The sequence below is a fragment of the Ipomoea nil genome, unplaced genomic scaffold, assembly GCF_001879475.1.
Source record: "Ipomoea nil cultivar Tokyo-kokei standard unplaced genomic scaffold, Asagao_1.1 scaffold1334, whole genome shotgun sequence".
Classification (NCBI taxonomy): Eukaryota; Viridiplantae; Streptophyta; class Magnoliopsida; order Solanales; family Convolvulaceae; genus Ipomoea; species Ipomoea nil.
In genome coordinates, this window is record NW_017617762.1 from 1,568,878 (window position 1) to 1,588,526 (window position 19,649).

At 40.3% G+C, this 19,649-nt stretch overlaps 1 long non-coding RNA gene across 2 annotated transcripts in view; it reads left to right on the top strand.

Annotated features, from left to right (window-relative positions):
- LOC109185612 overlaps positions 1-19,649 on the top strand; it is a 34,715-nt gene that overhangs the window by 13,821 nt on the left and 1,245 nt on the right. The gene's annotated exons all lie outside the window — the stretch shown is intronic.

Sequence of the window (19,649 nt, forward strand, 5' to 3'; positions counted from 1 at the left end):
AAATAGTGCGGTGCTCAATGAGAGATTCAAAACATGCAACACGTTAGAAACACTTGATATGGTTCAAAGATGATGTACGTAAAGTTTGGCTTGCATGCATACGTGGGAACTATCAAACCCAGACAGATAAAGATATGCGATAAATCGTAATCGGGTTAGTTCGCAGTTAGAATAAGCATGCACAAAATATATGAGCAGTATGTAAATGGAGAGAGAGATTTATAGTGGTTCAGAGGTGGTGTAATCCTCCTAGTCCACTCTTCTCCTTTCACTTCAAGGAGGAAATTCACTATTCTTCGATCACCCAGATACAATAGTGAATTAAGTGTCCAACGGCACTTCTCCGAGTGCTTCGCACAAAGCTACACTCCTCCAAGGTTTTTCGCAAGCTCCTCTTGTTACTCCGCCTTCCCGAGTACTTCGCACCAAGCTGTACTCCTACACCACGAGAACTACGCACAAAGCTACGTCCTCACAGGGTTTTCACAAGCTCCTCTTATTACTCTGCCCTTTACACCGAGTGCTACGCACAAAGCTACACTCAACCAGGGTTTTTCACTCTCTCTAGTTACTCCGCCCTCTTTCTACACTCAGTAGAGAAATCTACAAAGAGATAAAATTTTTCTCTCACTCAGACTTGAATTTAATCGTGTATAGCTCAATATATCACTTGATGATTGAATGGATATTCTTTGCTATTCATATACTGCTCTTTTTCTTTTTCGTAATTCAAGTGTTTCTCAATCGCTGCTTGTCTTCAAGTCTGCTTGGACAATTTATAGCCAGTGAAAGCTATTTGCCCGTTGATCAACTTTCGATCTCGATCGTCCATTTTGAATTGTAGTTGATCAAATAATATTGTCAACTTGAACTGAAATATTAGGTAGATGTCATTTCTCCTTTTGTCAGATGATTTGAATAAATTGCTCGTTGCCGTGTCTTGAATTTTGTAGCCTCCAAAATTTGAATAAGTTCGGCGCGGCAAGCTTGATATTTCTTGTCCTTCATAAATGCTCTGACATGTCAAGTTGATCAAATAATTTATCTGCTGATTCTTGCTTGAGTATAAAATAATTTCTCCGTGAATCAGCCTTCTTTGAGCGTCTCCGGTTCCACCGTAAAAACTTGATGTACAGATGAAAATATATTAGATATTTTCTCCTTCATGATCCTTGTAAAATAATATACTGGAACCTCTGTAAAACTTCATAGTTGTTCATGGTGAGATGCTCTGTTTCGATTTTAAGCTTGGTCCACCATACTTGGTGTGTTTGCATTTACCTTACTTAGTCTCTAGTTGTTCATGGTGAGATGCTCTGTTTCGATTTTAAGCTTGGTCCACCATACTTGGTGTGTTTGCATTTACCTTACTTAGTCTCCATATTAGCTAGTCTCCCTTAGTTAGTCTCCATTTAGCTAGTCTCCATTTGGTTAGTCTCTCCGGTGGAGGTTATACACTTGAGCTAGTCTCTCATACGGTTTGGGCTAATCTCTCATACGGTGGAGGTTAGTCTCCCATACGATATTAGCTAGTCTCCCAAGCAAGTTTAAAAATGCTTAACTTGAGATTCAAACTTAAGATCACTTGACATAGCTTACACGCGTTTCTTCCAACTCCTCTAGCATGGTTCTTGGTGACTTATCCGCATCATAATTGTGTTAAGCTATAATCCCGCTTAACATCTAAAATCAACTTGTGACTTTCCAGACTTGTACATGGGTTGCATGATATAGGTGCACCATACTCTGTAGACTTAAACTGACTCAAATAGAATAAAAATGGGGACTACTTGATTTTTCAAAAATACATTCGGCTCATCAAAATTTACAAAATATTCCTAACAATTTCCCCTTTTTTGATGATGCCGAAACTTATACCCAAGTCATTTTGGCTTTGTCAATTTTGAAAAATAATTTCTTTTTAATTGCTTTTATTTCGACTAGCCAATTGACGGGTTTAACAAAAATTGTGACTTAGAGATTTTAAAATTCGGACAACCTAACCGTATAAATGAGACTTTGATCGTGGGGTGTTCAATTTTCTTTTAGCTTGAATTTTTCTTCCCCCTAAATTTTATATCCTCATTTTATACATTTTACAATATTAATTCTAAGTCCAAATTAAAATCTTGTGACATAAAAACACAAAATAAATTAACTAAGACACATACTAGTATGGTACGAAATATTGTCATGCATTTTCAACCCATTTTAGCTTAGCATAGATATGATATCAAAGAGTAGTGTGCTAGCTAAAATATATTATACACCAAAAATCGAATTTGTCAACCAAATTTGTTACCTCCCTTTCAACTTGGCATTGATGAATTCTCTCAATTTCTTGAAGTCCTTTTCGAGTCCTTTGTGTTGATAAGGTGCGGTCACTTGTCCGGTGATGTAGTTGCCATAAGCTTCTCTTATGTTGTATCCTTTCAACACTCCAGCTTCATGCCAAAAGATGCACTCATCAAGTGTTCGGCCATCGCTCATTTGCTCACTTCGGTGTCCGAACTCCGTTTGAAGCTCTTGCAATTTTTGTATCCTTGTAGCAATTGGCTTCAGCATTGGTGGCATTGGTGTAATCGGCGTAGGTGGCAACACACCATGAGAGGTTGAACTCGAGCTAGGACGAGTTTCTTTAAAATAGTCCATCATGCTCCCTCGGCTTTGACCTCTTGGTGATGACGTCCCTCGGCTTTGACCTCTTGGTGATGACGTCCCTCGGCTTTGACCTCTTGGTGATGACGTCGGTCGAACAAGTTCAACTAGTGGTCCTCTTGGAGCTCTCGGTTGTGCAAAGGCATAAGCTTGTGGCACAAAATGATGTGCTAATCCTTCCCCCTTTTCGGCAGCATCCACGAATCTTTGAAAACTTTTGGTGGAAGAATCTTGCTTGTCACGAACTCCTTCAAGAAGGTCCATGTTGATACGTGATTATTGAAGTAGTCCTTGCACTTGTTGTTCCAAAAGTTTGAGCCGTGAAGTAGTCTCGGACCCATGTTTTCCCATTTCATTGAACAACTTCATTACATCATTCTTCAACTCATTCTTTGCCGTGTCAATTTCGTTCTTCAATAAGCCTTGCTTATTAAACAATTGTTGAGCACGGTCCACCATCTCCTTGTGATAACCATCAAGCTTGGTATCCATTGCATCCATTTTAGTGTTCAATCCACCCGTAGATTCTTGTAGAATTGACTTAACATCCCCAACAATCTCTTCCCTTAAGGCTTGAGCATTGAACGTTTGTTCACTTTGTATGGGTGGGATTGGAATCGGCAAAGGGTGTGCAAAATCATCTTGTGGTGTGGTGATCATTGTATCAACAAGGTTGGCTTCGGCTTCTTCGGTGTTGTAGCAAAGTAACAAAGTAGACCGATTTCTTGGATGATCTTGATCATAGAACTCATAAGAAGGTGGCAAAGTAGGCAAGTTCCTTGATTCATCCAAGTTTAAAGAAATCCCCTGACTTGGTGCATTTCCTTCCTCATGAATGGACCCCGTAACCTCCGTTTCGGGATGTGGAAAATAAGACTCAAAACTCAAATTTTCATCCCCAACATTTGCAGGATACGGATCAATCTCCGGGAGCCCTATATCATCATTCCTCACCAAAGATCCCTCTCCGGGTCCTCTTCGGCTATCCTCCAAAGACAAAACGGTTGCCCGGCGAATATCATTTGGGTCAAATTCACCTATAGGCACTTCGGATGTGGCTTCAACCATAACACCTTTTTCGGTTCTCTTCTTCTTGGCAAGCTTAGTCAAAAAGCGAGAATTAATCACCAAAAGACGGGTAGCTCTAGCAAGGTCACGTGAGCCTAACCAACTCAACACCAATTCTTCTCTTTCCAAAGTATTTGGCCCTATTGTTTCGGCCAACTTGTTATGGTCTCCTAATCTCCATGCTATCCATTCAAGTGCTCTTTTATACTCTTCCAAAAGTGAATTATCCGCCCCAATTGTTGATATCTCATCATCACTTCCAACTTCAACTAAGTCACTCACAACAACATCAACTTCCACTCTATTTTCCTCAACAAACCCGTGACTTTCAAGGATAGGAGGGTTCGGATTTTGAGTGGGTAAGGGTCTTGAATTTTGGTGGCTAGATTGTTCTTCATTTGATCGAACGGCAAGGGTGTTTGATCCTTCATTGCTAGGTTCTCGGATATATTGTTTAAGGTTTTGGAAGGGGTTGGGCAATTTTCTTTTTCGGGTGAGTTTTGGTAAGCTTGTGGGTAAGGTGTGTTTTTTTGGTTCATTCGAATTGGGTGGCCGAAAGAGATAGCTATGGTTTGTAATGTGTTTGGCTTTGGTAAGGGTAACATTTTTGGTTCTCAAAATTTCACCAACGGCAAACCCGTAACCAATCTCCTGTTGAAACCATCCATCCACCAAAGGCTTGGCTTTCTTTATAGACTCACACAACCTCCCAAACATGAAAGCACCCCAATCCACACAAACATTGTTCAAAATTATGTCCATAATCAACAACTTATCCCCCGACAACCTATCACGGCAATGATACCGGGACTCTACACATTTATGAATAATATCCAACAACAACCCGTAATCCTTCTTTAAATCCCTCTTGTTGCCATTAATCTTCGGAGATAGCGGTGCGTTAGCATCGCGAATCTCGGCCCAAATGGCATTGACATCATGCACATGATTTTCTACCCTCAAACTCGTTTCAACAAGGTTAAACATTCTCCGAAAATCTTCGAGTTTTATTTCTACATCAACACCCTTGATCATAGAAATAATTGAGCCATTTTCTACTCTAGCATTCATGTATAATTCGGTCACCTCATCTTTATAGAAACCAACATATCTAAAAGTGCAAAAATTTAACAACCCACAAGATTCGAGAGAGTTGATAATTTTTACCCCAATAGATTTGTCCTCCACTTGCTTATTGAAGTCGGTGACATCAAGGATCATTCCACTAAGCACACGACTAGACTTCCTTGTTCCTCCGGTGGTGATTGTCTCCACATCCACTTGATTGGCATCCATTGAGTAGAAATTGAATTTAGGAATTTTTTTTTTTTGGGTGAAAATTGGGTGTTTCGGCAGTGAGGTCCGAAAAAGGATAAAGATGAATGGGTATTTGGATAGAGAGGTTATTTGGGTAGGTTTTTGGGTTTGGGTGATGGGTTTTTGTGTGTAGAAGATTTTTGTGTAGAAGTTTTAGAGTGGGTGTTTGAGCATTGAGAGATTTTTTGTTTCTTCTTGTGCGTTTTTCCGGCCGGCGAGAGAGAAGGAAGGTGAGAATTTGTGTTCTTCTTGAATTCCAATTCTACCCGTTAGAGTTGAGGGAGAAAGAGTGCGAAATTACTCTTTTGCCCTCTAGTGGGTAGAGAGAGAGTATTGATCTCCTTGAGGATAAATTCGACCTTCCACGTGATTTAAATTTGCCAGCTCAGATTTATATACTCCATTTGTGAGTACATGGCGCCAAAAATTGTGCTTCAAATAACCGCCAACCTGGAGCAAATCAGATAAAAAAAAACTCGAAAATAATCTGTTAGAGCAATAAATATATTCCAGATAAATATTATCGTCTCGATTTCATATTTCAATAAAGCTGATATTATCTGAAACTGATAAGAAATAAATTGATCAGACAGATACTTAATATCTGAAAAGAAATTGCAAGTTCCTAAATTATTTAAAACATTTGACTTTTGCAAATGGGCCTAACCTTTTTGACAATTGAATTTCAAGATATGGGCAATTTTTCATCAGAATTAGTTTCTTTAACATGCAAACCCAATTAGGCACATAATATCATATACTTAACAAAATTAACCCAATTAAAAGAACATTCCCCCTAAATTACATACTTAAATCAAATTAATTTAATTAAACACATTTAGCAAACAAATTACACAAATCAATTATGCTAAAACGTGACAAATTAAATAGACATACGTATCACATAAATAAATCGCAAATTTAGGTACGCAGATTTCGTAAGATAAAATTATAACACATTTAGTCACATATAAATTTTACGAAAACATGTACACAACCAAACACATATCACACGTACATACACAATTAAATTAAGCACGTAGATCACATAATTCACATGCAACATGCACAGTGCGGATCAAAAATAAGGAATTTAGAAATTGCTTAGCTCATTTCGATCATTCCCATTTCATGCCTTAGAGTTGCAAAACGAGATTCACACAACGGCTTTGTGAGAATGTCGGCAATTTGATTCTCCGTGGGAACATGATCGATTTTCAAATCTTTCTTTTCGACGTGGTCTCGGATAAAATGGTGTCAAACGTCGATATGCTTGGTTCGCGAATGAAGCACCGGATTTTGGGTTATGGCGATTGCACTTGTATTATCGCATAAAATGCTAACATTTTCGCACTTAATCCCATAGTCCAATAATTGTTGCTTCATCCACAAGATTTGTGCACAACAACTCCCAGCTGCAATATATTCGGCTTCAGCAGTGCTCGTAGCTATGGAGTTTTGCTTTTTGCTGAACCAAGAGACCAATCTTCCCCCTAAGAACTGGCATGTCCCTGAGGTACTTTTTCGATCTATTTTACAACCTGCGAAATCTGCATCTGAATAACCAGTTAGTGTAAAATCTCCTTCTTTGTGATACCATAATCCCACATTGATTGTTCCTTTGAGATATCGAAATATCTTCTTGGTTTCAATCAGATGACTTTCTTTGGGCTTGGATTGGAATCTTGCACACATGGTTGCAGTAGGCGTTAGGCGCTAGTCGGGCGTCCGGACAGCGCCTAGCGCCTAGGCGGTCTAGGCGGCGCCTAAGCGGAATTTAGGCGGCGCTAGGCGGGCACCAAAAAAACAGTGGTAGACTTGCAGTTTGACAATTTTAATGAGATTGTTTTCAACATTTAATCAAATAACACATCCAAATAAATGAATTAATGATAATTTATAAGTCATAACATCAAAACAATGGTTTTCAAAAAAAAAAAAACATTAAAACAATATTAAAAATTAAAAATACTCAAACATGAAATACTCAAATACTTCAATCATCCAAAGATTCAAAGTATCAAACTAGTCTACGAGTGTATATATGTCATATTATATATATGTATGCGCGCGCGCACACACACACATATATATAATAAAAAAATAGGCCGAGCCGATCAGGTTAACTCAACCGAAATGGACGAGTTAACTCGACTAACTTAGACGCTATGCGGCCAAATCGGCCGAGTTAGGCGCTAGGCGGACGCCTAGGCGGGCGCCTAGGGGGGAAATCGCCACGGTCTAGAGGCGCCTAGCGCCTAGGCGGGCGCCTACACCAATTTTTACAACCCTGCTTGCACATACGCCAACCGAGTAGGATATGTCCGGTCTGCTTGCGGTTAAGTATAGTAACAATCCAATCATCCCTCGATACATCGTTTGATCGACGTCTTTTCCTTCATCATCTTTATCCAATTTTTTAGATGTACTCATGGGAATTTTGACTGAGGATTTTCCATCTATGCCAAATTTCTTGATAAGATCTCTTGTGTACTTGGCTTGATTTATGAAAATTCCTTCTTCAAGTTGCTTGACTTGCAGTCCCAAAAAGTAATTTAATTCTCCCATCATACTCATCTCGAACCTGTTCTGCATGAGCTTAGAAAATTTCTCACATAAAGATTTATTAGTACTTCCAAAGATAATATCATCAACAAAAATTTGTACTAATAAAATGTGATTATTTTCTTGAATTCTAAAGAGGGTTTTATCGACTAGACCTTTGGTGAATCCACAACTAATTAAGAACATTGACAAGGTGTCGTACCAAGCTCGCGAAGCTTGTTTTAACCCATACAATACCTTCTTTAATTTGTAGACTTGATCACCAACGTCTTTTACCTCAAAACCGGGTGGTTGTTCGACGTAAATTTCTTCTTCAAGTAAGCCATTAAGAAATGCGCTCTTTACGTCCATTTGATATACAATGAAATTCTTGTGCACTGCATATGCTAGGAATATCCGGATTGCTTCGAGTCGTGCGACGGGGGCGAATGTCTCATCAAAATCAATGCCTTCTTATTATGAATACCCCTTCGCAACTAATCTTGCTTTATTCCTAACAATGACGCCGTCTTCATTTGCTTTGTTCCTAAAGACCCATTTAGTGCCAATTACATTTTGGTGCGTTGGTCTTGGAACAAGTTTCCATACGTCGTTGCGCTTGAATTGATCTAATTCTTCTTGCATGGCATCTATCCAACTTGGATCGGCTAAAGCTTCATCAATTTCTTTTGGCTCCAGTTGTGATAGAAAACATGAGAACATTGCGTCTTGTTGTTGGTTCCTAGTAGATGATCGCGTCTTTACTCCGTCCCTCGGATCTCCAATGACTAAGTCATGTGTGTGGCTTCTTAGCCATTTTCGATTCGGTTGAAAGCTCATTGGATTCTCAGAGTTTCCTTCTTGTTGCAAAATCACTTGGTGTGAATCCATTCGTTGCGAATTGTTGACGGGAATATCTTCTTGTTCATCTACTGGAATTTCTTCTTGTTGAATTCTGGGTGCAATTTCGGTTGTACGTGATATTTCGGGTATCACATTGGATATTGCCTCAATTTGGTGAGAACCCATATCACTTGATTCTTCTACTTCCTGCAACACATTATCTTCGAAATTGTCATTAGAATTAATTAAATCACGATTACCTTCACCATTTTTGCCATTATTGTCGTGATTTTCATCGAACACAACGTGAATCGATTCTTCTACCACCATTGTTGATTTGTTGAATATTCTATATGCCTTGCTGGTAGATGAATATCCCAAGAATATTCCTTCATCCGCTCGCTCGTCAAAAATCTTTAATTGAGACTTTCCATTAACAAGTACAAAACATTTACAACCAAATGTATGAAAATAGGTGAGATTGGGTTTTCTCCCTTTCCATAATTCATATGGTGTTTTGTTATAAGACTTGTGGATTAGACTGCGATTTTGAGTATAGCACGCCGTGTTAATTGCTTCTGCCCAAAATCTTTTTGGTAGTCCAGCGACCGTTATCATGACTCGTGCGGCTTCCTTGAGTGTTCGATTTCTTCTTTCAGCTACACCATTTTGTTGCGGTGTTCGTGCGGCAGACAATTGATGTAAAATTCCTTGAGAATTACAGTAAGATTGAATCACTCTGTTCACGAACTCTGTTCCTCGATCGGTTCATATTGTTGCAATCTTCATGTCCTTTTCGACTTGTAGTAGCTTTAATAGCTCAGACAACTTTGATAAGACTTCATCCTTTTTCTTGATGAATATTGTCCATGTGTACCTGGAAAAGTCATCAACAACAACCAAAGTATATTTCTTACCACTTATACTTACTGGGTCTACTGGACCAAATAAATCCATGTGCAGTAGACTTAAGGGTCTTGATGTTGACTCTTGAGCTTTGACTTTGAATGATGCTTTGATTTGTTTTCCTTTCTGGCATGCATCACAAATTTGATTTTTCTTGAACACAATGTTGGGTAGTCCTTCGACTAGATTATTTCTTGCAAGATTGTTGAAGGTTTTGAAATTCAAATGATTCAGCCTTCTGTGCCATTCCCAACAAGCTTCATTCGAATTATTTGCCATCAAGCATACAGATTCCTTCGTTGTACTCCAATCCACAACATACATGTTTTTCTTTCTTGATCCAGCGAGTACGACTTCATTCGTAGATTCGTCCTTGACTTGACATTTGCCTTTGTAAAATTCTACGAGATATCCTTTTTCGCAAAATTGACTTGTACTAAACAAGTTAAATTTTAATCCTTCGACATAAGATACGTCATCAATTCGTAGACCATTTTTCACAATTGCGCCGATTCCTTTTGTCATTCCATATCGATCGTTTCCACCAAACACTACTTTTGGTCCTTCGATGCTTTTGAACTCAACTAGACTAGCTTTATTGCCGGTCATATGTCGAGAGCAACCGCTATCGAAATACCAAACTTCCTGCAAGAAAGATTAATTATTTTTAGGTACCCATGCTTGATTGGGTCCTTTTGTGTTAGTAATTTTTGGCATCCAAATCCACCTAGATCCCACTGATCCAAGAGTAGGTGATTTGTAACCATTAAAGACTTTATAATCATAACGCACTTGCGAATAATGCTTTGGTGCGGGTTGGGAAGCAAATAGTTGCTTGATTCTATGAAAAAAGAGCAAATCTGGACTTGGTCCATGGTTTGTCTTCAAGCGACCAATCTTGTTCTGAGGGATATAATCTCTCAGCCCCAATTCTCGGAATTCTTCCCTTATTCCTATGAGGTTTTGTTGCACTAGACTCGTTGGCTCTCTTTGGAGATACAAATTTTTGCCTTTTAAAATTTTGTTGCCTATCCGAGATATTAATTTTTGGATTCGGCCTTGCAACATTTTTCTGGGCATTTATTTGATTACCAACTCCTTGTCTCATTGTGCTATACTGACTTTTCACAAATTTTACCACTGGAACTTTATTAATTAAAGTAGTAGTAGAATTAGTCAGTTTCACAGGGGTTTGAGAACATGATGGATCATAGCCTAGTCCGGCTTTATCTCCAGCGGGTTTTTGCATGTTTACCATTTTATCCATTATTTTGGATGAATTTGTAAATGATGCGATTACTTCCCGAAGGTTATGTTCTCGAACCTCTCTAGCTTTGCACTCTTCTTGAAGTCGAACATTTTCGGCTTTCAAATTACTCATTTCATTTAGAGCATTTTGCAATTTTTGTGACATTTCTTCCTTTTCAAGAATTAACGTATTATTGCGCTCTTTGATTTGAGTATGAGTGGCCATGACCTTTTGACAATCTTCCATAAGACTTTGAAATGATTCTTGAGTCTGGAAAGAAGTGTCAACGGAACTAAAAGAGCTAGAAGATACCTCTTCGTCGATTTCACGCGCCATATAACATTCCTCATTTTCGGATGTTTTGCCCACTAGGCATAGTAGCGCCGTATCTTCTTGTGATGAATCACTCTCGTCGCTAGATGATTCTTCGGATTCACTTGCTTCTAACGGATCACTTATTAGTGTCTTCCGTTTGCCCTTTTTGAATTTCTTCTCTTTGGATTTGTATTCCACTTGTGGAGAAGTATTCGTATTTTTGTCCGCCTTGGGGTGTGGACATTCGGCCATAAAATGTCCAGGCTTTCTACAATTGTAACACACGTTTGTGTTATCTTCGACCGGTTCCCTTCTTGATCTTCTATTTTCTCGAAAGAAATTTCCTTGTGGTGATCCTTTGTTCTTTCGCATGAACTTCTTGAATTTCCTAACAAATAAGGAAAATTGTTCGTCAGTTAAAAAATCATTATTTCCTACTGACCTTGATGTTGAGGGTTGTTCGGCCATCAATGCGGATGTTCGTTCATCACGTTCTTCTTCGACTCGTGTCTTCATTTCGAACTCATACGCTTTAAGATCACTAAAGAGTTTATCCGTAGATAATGTCCTTAGATCTCTATGATTGCGCATTGCGGTCACCTTCATATCCCAATTTGTAGGTAATCCGCGTAACAGTTTGAGCGATATTTCTTTCTGGGTAATGGTCTTTCCCAGATCCGTGATTTCTCCAAGGATTTTGATCAATCGAGCTTCCATGTCGGTGATGCTTTCGTTCGGTAGCATTTTGAAATCTTCGAACCTCTTCATGGCAATGGTTAGTTTGTTGTCTTTTTCTTGTTCATCGCCTTCACCGATACTAATGAGAGTATCCCATATTTCTTTTGCTGTGGTGCACTTTCGAATCTTTGGGAATATTGTGTCATCGACCGTTTTGAACAAAATATCCTTGGCAATATTGTCCAAGTTATTTCGCCCTCTATCTTCTTTTGTCCATTCCATTTTTGGCTTTGGAATATATCGTAGAGCATTTGGATCTCGTGGGGTAGCAGTATTAGCTTCCATGATTTGGATAGGACCAGTGGTGATGACTTCCCACATTTCAGCATTTAAAGCAGATAAGTGCACCTGCATACGTATTTTCCAATCATCAAATTTATCAAGTGAGAAAAGCAAATTTTGAGCAAGAGCCATATTTCTCTTCATCTTGAAGATTTTGAGATCTATCTACCAATCAAAATTGACTCAAATAGACAACCGCTCTGATACCACTTGTTGGTCCTGAAAGGGTGGCGAGAAGTCTAGAGGGGGGGGGTGAATAGACTTCTCTAACTTTTCAACTTTCTTCGAAAACACACAAGGCAAATAACACTTTGGTAATTTCAACTCTAAGTAACAAGCATCAACAACATAAACAACTTAGAGTGCACAGCGGAATATATAACGGTAAAGTGTTATGCTTAAATAGTGCGGTGCTCAATGAGAGATTCAAAACATGCAACACGTTAGAAACACTTGATATGGTTCAAAGATGATGTACGTAAAGTTTGGCTTGCATGCATACGTGGGAACTATCAAACCCAGACAGATAAAGATATGCGATAAATCGTAATCGGGTTAGTTCGCAGTTAGAATAAGCATGCACAAAATATATGAGCAGTATGTAAATGGAGAGAGAGATTTATAGTGGTTCAGAGGTGGTGTAATCCTCCTAGTCCACTCTTCTCCTTTCACTTCAAGGAGGAAATTCACTATTCTTCGATCACCCAGATACAATAGTGAATTAAGTGTCCAACGACACTTCTCCGAGTGCTTCGCACAAAGCTACACTCCTCCAAGGTTTTTCGCAAGCTCCTCTTGTTACTCCGCCTTCCCGAGTACTTCGCACCAAGCTGTACTCCTACACCACGAGAACTACGCACAAAGCTACGTCCTCACAGGGTTTTCACAAGCTCCTCTTGTTACTCTGCCCTTTACACCGAGTGTTACGCACAAAGCTACACTCAACCAGGGTTTTTCACTCTCTCTAGTTACTCCGCCCTCTTTCTACACTCAGTAGAGAAATCTACAAAGAGATAAAATTTTTCTCTCACTCAGACTTGAATTTAATCGTGTATAGCTCAATATATCACTTGATGATTGAATGGATATTCTTTGCTATTCGTATACTGCTCTTTTTCTTTTTCGTAATTCAAGTGTTTCTTAATCGCTGCTTGTCTTCAAGTCTGCTTGGACAATTTATAGCCAGTGAAAGCTATTTGCCCGTTGATCAACTTTCGATCTCGATCGTCCATTTTGAATTGTAGTTGATCAAATAATATTGTCAACTTGATCTGAAATATTAGGTAGATGTCATTTCTCCTTTTGTCAGATGATTTGAATAAATTGCCCGTTGCCGTGTCTTGAATTTTGTAGCCTCCAAAATTTGAATAAGTTCGGCGCGGCAAGCTTGATATTTCTTGTCCTTCATAAATGCTCTGACATGTCAAGTTGATCAAATAATTTATCTGCTGATTCTTGCTTGAGTATAAAATAATTTCTCCGTGAATCAGCCTTCTTTGAGCGTCTCCGGTTCCACCGTAAAAACTTGATGTACAGATGAAAATATATTAGATATTTTCTCCTTCATGATCCTTGTAAAATAATATACTGGAACCTCTGTAAAAACTTCATAGTTGTTCATGGTGAGATGCTCTGTTTCGATTTTAAGCTTGGTCCACCATACTTGGTGTGTTTCTCCATCTGGTGCATGGCTTTTGTGAGACTTGTGCATTTACCTTACTTAGTCTCCATGTTAGCTAGTCTCCCAGTTAGTCTCCAAGCTAGTCTCTCATACGGTCCAAGCTAGTCTCTCATACGGTCCAAGCTAGTCTCCCAAGCAAGTTTAAAAACGCTTCACTTGATATTTGAACTTAGGATCACTTAGCATAGCTCACATGCGTTTCTTCCAACTCCTCTAACATGATTCTTGGTGACTTATTCGCATCATAATTGTGTTAAGCTATAATCCCGCTTAACATCTAAAATCAACTTGTGACTTTCCAGACTTGTACATGGGTTGCATGATATAGGTGCACCATACTCTGTAGACTTAAACTGACTCAAATAGAATAAAAATGGGGACTACTTGATTTTTCAAAAATACATTCGGCTCATCAAAATTTACAAAATATTCCTAACAATGGGGTACTATTTTCATTTGTGAGTTAACATCCTCAGAACCAGCTCTATTGTTATATTTACTCTTTTTTTTTCCAATTTATTACTTGTTTTAGGATAGTATTGTGATTTTGGTAATGAGAATTGTTCTTACATTACAAGGACAGGTGTATTCCTGCAACAGCCCTCTGTTTAAATTTCATCAATATTGAGATTTGAGAGTAGAGTAGAAGTGGCAATTTGGATGAAGGCAATTAAGCACCTTTATATCCCGAGCATGCTGGATAGAAACATTAACTACTCAATTTATAGCTCGACTATATTCTCGATAAATATGCGACACTTGAATCTTCCATTGCTGCACCATTTTGCATTTACATGCTTCCAAAAGATTTCTATGCGTTTACATGCTAATGTGCATGCTTTATTACTTCGATGCCATGATTTACAAATGATTATTTTTTTCAGAAATTTGATTGCTAATATCTTCAGAAATTATAATAATCAATGCTATGATTTGAAAATAGTCAACGGTGGGTGGGTGAAATAACATGTTTACATATTATATATTCTTATTTTTCTTTATGTTAAAATTAATTTTAAAATGATTTTTAAATTAATTTTTATGTTATTTTCATAAATATATCCCTTAAACCAATTCTTTGTGCATTTAGAATATGAGATTTTCACCGTCATTTTGCCTTGTCTACTGAACCATTGAGTTACCGTGATTTACATCCTCCCAAATGCTCTATTGGAACGGGGTGTGGGAGACCCTAAGGGTTGGGGATTCAACCTTTGGGAGAAGAATATGAGATTTTCAAAACATCCACCAATATAGTAAAAATAATGTCCACCAATAATATGTTCATTGAATTAATTAATCTATAGTTCAAATTTGTTGTAATGTTCAAAAAGAGTACTAAAATAGTCTATATATTATATACAACATTTTGTTATTAATGATGTATTATTAATGTTTAATTTATCATGATCATGATCATGTTTAGAGTTATAATTGTATCATGTTGCTACCTAAATAATGTATTTATGTATGCTTTTTTTTTTTTTTTTGCCATACGATAATTATTAAAATTTATATATATTTTTTCATTTAAAAATTGAAATACATTAATTGATCGTTGGGCATTACGTTTCGCGCAAAGCGCGTGCCTGCGACTAGTATCACTATATATGTAAGTTAAAAAAGCCAATTTTAAGTAAAAATTAAATCACACAAGGAAAAAAAAAAAGAAGCTAGAATGCTAAGAAAGATAAAAACAGTTTGGATAAATAATTGTAACGGGCCGTAAATAATGACACTAAATATGAATTTAAGAAAATGGAAAGAAAAGAACTAACCTGCTAATCTTTTGCTTGATTATGATTGGTTTCATCTTGGAGCTTTAGAAGTCTTGCTTTTGAAACTTTGGTGTACGTTTAAAATCCTCCATTTAAGCCTTAGATCTAATATAGTGTTATTATCTACCAAAAAAGTAGTGCCATTTATTGCTCTGATGAGAAAGTGATCGTTCATTCTAACTGAAAGAGGTTACAACTGAAACACTTAAAGTAGAGAGATAGTCCTAAACTACTCCTACACAATAGGCTAGTTAACTATAATTAACTTATTGACTAATTCTAATACAAAACTAATAACAACAAAAGATAATAATAATAACATGGCTTAACACTCCCCCTCAAGCTCAAGGAGGGTGCATCACCACATTGAGCTTGTCACGCAACAAAGTGAACCGCGGCCCGGGTAGCGGCTTGGTAAAGATATCTGCGAGCTGGTCTTTGGTTGAAACAAAGTTGACTTGCATGTCCCCCGAGGCTACCTTGTCCCGAACAAAATGATAATCAATTTCTACATGTTTCGTCCTGGCATGAAAAATCGGATTGGCGCATAGATAAGTTGCCCCGAGATTATCACACCACAGCGTAGACGACTTAGCATCATGTAGTCCCAACTCTCGAAGCAGTGAGACTATCCACGTGACCTCAGCCGAGACATCCGCTAAAGCTTTATACTCAGCTTCAGTAGAGGAGCGGGCGACGGTGCGCTGTTTCCTGGATAGCCACGAGATGAGATTATCCCCGAGAAACACGGCGTACCCGCTTGTACTTTTCCTGTCTACGGGGCAGCCAGCCCAGTCTGAATCTGAAAAGGCATGAATAGCAGATGAGTTGGACACAAAGAGTCGTAGACCAAAGGTTAGTGTACCCTTAATATACCGAAGCACACGTTTCAGGAGCATCCAGTTATCCACGGTCGGAGAGTGCATGAATTGACACAGCCGATTTACTGAAAAGGATAAGTCCGGTCTTGTGATTGTTAAGTACTGAAGCGCTCCCACTATGCGACGATACTGAGTAGGGTTGTCAAACGGTTCCTGTGTAGGTGTAACAGCTTGAGTCACGGCAGCGGGTGTAGTAAGAGGTTTGCAGTCGGACATGCCGGCACGAGTCAATATGTCATTCATGTAACGGCGCTGAGACAACATCATGCCCGAATCTAGGTTCACCGTTTCAATACCAAGAAAAAAAACTGGGTGTACCAAGATCCCGAATCTTGAACGTGTCTGATAGCCGATTGAGTAGAGTCGTGATTAACGGTGCATCATTCCCCATCATGATGATATCATCTACATACACCAGTAGATATACCCGTGATGATCCTGTGGAGAAATGGAAAAGAGACACATCTGTCTTCGACGAGAGAAAACCTGCAGAGAGTAAATAGTCATGCAGCCTTTTGAACCACGCCCGAGGGGCCTGTTTCAGGCCGTATAAAGAGCGTTGAAGATGGCACACATGGTCTGGGTGTACAGGATCTTCATAACCTGGAGGTTGTTTCATATAAACAGTCTCTGCCAAGTGCCCATTGAGGAAGGCATTATGGACATCCAGCTGTCTCAAAGTCCACCCATGGGAAACAGCTAGCGAGAATAACAAGCGGACGGTAGTCGGTTTAACCACCGGACTGAAAGTGTCGAAAAAATCCTCGCCGGCTACCTGATTAAACCCTTTGGCCACCAGTCGGGCCTTATAGCGTTCCACCGAGCCATCCGCATTGCGTTTGGTCCGAAAAACCCATTTACACCCAATTACATTCATACTAGGGTCTGCTGGAACAAGTGCCCAAGTGTTATTATGCAACAGGGCGTTGAATTCTTGGTCCATGGCTTCACGCCACTGTGGGTGCCCAATGGCTTGTGAGTAACACGTTGGATTAGTGGACGTGTGTAAGGCATGGAATTCTTCTTCTGTCCCTCGAGTCATACGACGCAGCCGCATTACATGGTCTCGAGCCCTGACTGGAGCTTTACGAACCTTAGCCCTTCGAGTTGGTATAGGCCTTTCAATGGCCAAGGGAGCCGGAGACTCTCGGGCTAAGGGTACCGGACTGGCGGGTGACGCTGGAACCAATGTGGTTGGCATAGTCTGAGTTAAAACAGGACTAGCCGCCCACGGTAGAGCTGGTGGTGTCTCGGTGATGCTGGCTTGTTTGTCAATGTCTGCAAATGGGAAAACATTTTCATCAAAGCGCACATGGCGACAGATATAGACTTTCCCCGATGTTAAATCAACGCATCTATATCCCCTAAAGGACAACGGGTAACCTAAGAACACGCAGGGTGCCGAACGATACTCTATCTTGTGCCGATTATAAGGCCGTAGATAAGGGTAACAACGACACCCGAATACTCGAAGGAAGGTGTATGGGGGTGACACTTTATGTAGCAGGGTATATGGGCTTTGAAACTGTAGGACACTAGAGGGTAGGTAATTTATTAAACAGGTAGCGGTTTCAAATGCGTAGTCCCAATATTGTAACGGGACTGAACCTTCGGCCAGTAGGCCAAGCTTGTTTCAACTATATGTTGGTTTTTGCGTTCGACCCGCCCATTTTGTTCGTGTGTGTATGCACACGACTGACGGTGATTTATACCCAAATTAACAAAGGTGTTATGTAATTTTCGGTATTCCCCCCCCCCCCCCCCCCCCAAAATCTGATTGAATGGACTTGATAGAACGCGAAAATTGGCGTTCTACCATGACTCGAAACGACTCAAAAGTTTTATATATATCTGATTTCATCCGTAAGGGATAAAACCAGCAGAAGCGTGAAAAATCATCCACGAAGAGTACAAAATATCTGAAGCCACTAGATGATATTACAGGAGATGGACCCCAAATGTCAGTATATAGTAAATCTAATACATTGTTACTACTGAACGGGACCCTATCTAATGGAAATCTAGCAGCTTTTCCCAAATGACACGATTTGCAAGACTCCAACGCGGAAGCTTTATTAGTCGAAACTGGACAGGATTTTAGGACACGACTTTGAACACTCGCATGTGGATGGCCAAGTCTGCGATGCCACACGTCCGAGGTTGTTCGAGAGGTGAGAAACACGAAGTGTGACTACGATACTGGGAGTCTGTATAGGCCACCCAGTGTGGGCCCCTTAAGCAGCACTGTCCGAGTTGTGGAATCCTTCACAAAAAAGCAGTTCTTGTGAAATTCAAAAAAGCAATTATTTTCGTTAGTAAATTGCTGTACTGAGAGTAAAGGAACTGACAATTCAGGGACAAGCAAAACATTAGACAATTTTAATGGTTTAGATTTTGATGGTATAGATGCGTGACCAACACGAGTAATTGTCAAACCTGTCCTGTTACCCACGCGCAGGACATCATCGCCCGAATACTCTTCGGACTGATTTAGCAAGCTGGAGTCGGGCGTTGCGTGAACCGAGGCGCCGGTGTCGGGAAACCAGCCGGCGGATCCACCCGAGACACCATCGTCGCCGGTCACCGCGACGTGGGCCTGTGGCTGTGACTGACCGGAATACCGCTGGTAGCATGTCACAGCCGTATGCCCCTGATTCCGGCAGATTTGGCAGCGTGGGGGATTATTCCGGCCGCATCCACGATTGCCGCCTCGTCCACGGTTACCATTGCCCCAGCCCTGGCCATTGCCGGAGCCTCGTCCACCGTTATTGCGCCTGCCCCGCCCCGCATAGTTCACCACTGGAGCAGCACCGAAGCCGGCGTCAGACCCCGCCGGAAAATCTTCGGAGTGAATGAACTCCTGGGCTTGCAGGTGATCGGATATCTGGGAGATAGTCACTGGAGTCCCGGCCGCTGCAAGCGATGACGCCATCGCCCTGTACTCCGGGAGCAGACCCCTAAAATCGAACAAGTTTTGTTCGTCCAACGAAATAGGTCTGCCGGCCAACGTGATATTCTCGACCAACAATTGAGCGCGGCCTAGGTACTCGGTGACGGAGCTGTTCCCTTGACGAAGAGAGTGGAACTGGCCGAGAAGACTCAGGCACCGAGCGCGGGTGGAGCTGCTCAGAGCCGTGGTGATCGACTCCCACACCTCTCGGGAAGTGCCATGGCCGACCGCTAAATGCATTACCTCGTCCGATAGCGAGGAGATGAGTAATGACATTATGGATTGATCTTGTTTTACCCATGCTTTGTACGCAGGGTTCGGGATCAATGATGGAGTGGTGGTGACGGACGCTGACTCGCCGGAGACTGGAGCCGCATCGATGACCGGTGGAGGACACGGGATCTCGCCATCCACGTACCCTAAGAGGTCCTGACCGCGG